This window comes from Oratosquilla oratoria, chromosome 28 (assembly GCF_046742065.1).
Source record: "Oratosquilla oratoria isolate Oo_2021 chromosome 28, ASM4674206v1, whole genome shotgun sequence".
Taxonomy (NCBI): domain Eukaryota; kingdom Metazoa; phylum Arthropoda; class Malacostraca; order Stomatopoda; family Squillidae; genus Oratosquilla; species Oratosquilla oratoria.
The window spans coordinates 28,649,643-28,651,657 of NC_134804.1; the positions used below are offsets into that span (position 1 = coordinate 28,649,643).

The 2,015-nt window shown below is 39.8% G+C and overlaps 1 non-coding gene across 1 annotated transcript; it reads right to left on the minus strand.

The window, feature by feature from the left end:
- Window positions 1–1,736: 1,736 nt before the first annotated feature.
- On the minus strand, window positions 1,737–1,809 carry TRNAR-UCG (transfer RNA arginine (anticodon UCG)). Its single transcript has one exon. It is a non-coding gene; the product is annotated as a tRNA-Arg (tRNA).
- Window positions 1,810–2,015: the final 206 nt, after the last annotated feature.

Below are 2,015 nucleotides of genomic sequence, written 5' to 3' on the forward strand. Positions count from 1 at the left end.
TGTGTGTGTGTGTGTGTGTGTGTGTGTGTGTGTGTGTGTGTGTGTGTGTGTGTGTGTGTGTGTGTGTGTGTGTGTGTGTGTGTGTGTGTGTGTAATTTTCTCTCCTACCTCTCACTCACTCACACTCTCTCTCTCTCTCTCTCTCTCTCTCTCTCTCTCTCTCTCTAGATAAGGTCAGGCTATTTTCCCCGATTTTCTCCTATATCTAATATATTTATCTTATCTACATATTCATTTATTTTTCATTAATCTGTTTTTTTATCTACTTATTCATCTATGTATTTAATCATTTATGTACTACTTATTTATTTTTCTATCAATTATTTGTGTGACTATTAATTAATTAATTCATTCATTTATTTACTCGTTTATTTGGTTATTTATTTATTTATCTATTTTTCATGGTTTTTAATTTTCAATTTTCACTATTGTTCGAACATTCCTTTTCTTTTTAACTTGAACTCTTCCTCTTGGCTACTGTGAGCCACGGCAATCAGGATTTTCTGTGCAGATCTGGCGGGAAATCAAGAGAAGTAAATTAGATTTAGTGTGAGTAAAGAGAACAGCATTACATAAGAGCAGCATTCACACGGCTGCTTGCTGCACTGTTGATACAATAAGAGTACACACACACACACACACACACACACACACACACACACACACACACACACACACACACACACACACACACACACACACACACACACACACACACACACACACACACACACACACACACACACACACACACACACACAGATACATACACATACACACACACACACATACGCACTCTCTCTCTCTCTCTCTCTCTCGATGGCGCAGTGGTGGAGCTACCGGCCGCCACTACGGCGGTCCTGGTTCGAATCCCACCCAGGGCTGAAATAATTTCAGTATCACTGCGCTCCGATTCGTCTAACTCACTCTCGTACGCGGGGAGTTGTGTGTGTGTGTGTGTGTGTGTGTGTGTGTGTGTGTGTGTGTGTGTGTGTGTGTGTCTGTGTGTGTGTGTGTGTATGTGTGTGCGTGTAAGATCACAACATTTCCCACAGATCGGCCATATATGAGCTTTGAACTGTATTCCGGGAGGGAAATAGCTGTCGATCACGAATCCAACACGTGATCCAAGACCATGGTGAATCACACATGATAAGACTTATCGTAACGAAAGCGGCAGGGGCCACATGGACGATCTTCCTCAAGAAGGATCATGTATATTCACCATAATAACAAAACCACAAATACCTTAACCTTTCAATAGAGGAACTGTTAACACACAGTAATAGAAAGTGAGAGGGTTAGACTGAGAGTAGTTAGGCTTCGGTCTAAGTCGCTTTTACCCTTTGTGTTTGAATAGCATGTGGATGTCATCGATAGCTGCACGGAATCGAACCTGAGACTACGGAGAAACTAAAAGTCGAAATCCAAGAGGTTTAATGTATCTGAAGATGTTACTTATAATTATATACCTTTAATAATCCCACTAAAAAAACTATAGTTTATGGAGTAGCTATATTCTTCAACTAAACATAACTATACATATCAACTCCACCGTCTTCATATAGACATAGATAATATAGAAATGGGTGAAACTATATTCTTTACGTAATCGTTACTGTAAGCGTTAATTATCTTCACGGCTTTCGGAAGTTTTGTACATGGTAAGCCTCACTCTCTCTAGTTATAAAATATAAATCGACAAAGAAACTTCAAAGAAATCAAAATTATTCTACCGACCGTGACAGGACTCGAACCTGCAATCTTCGGATCCGAAGTCCGACGCCTTATCCATTAGGCCACACGGTCGCCTTTTCCTATTGTAGAATTCATAGTTCATATACAACAAAGAGAGCTTCCAATGATGTGCAGTGAACCTATACCTGCTATATACCACGCAGCATACCATACCATATACCACACATCATACCAACAAATGAATGGTATATATTTTTTCTAATTCATCTTTCATTTCATAGCATGACGATAGAACTTGTCTCATGGAGGGGGGTGGG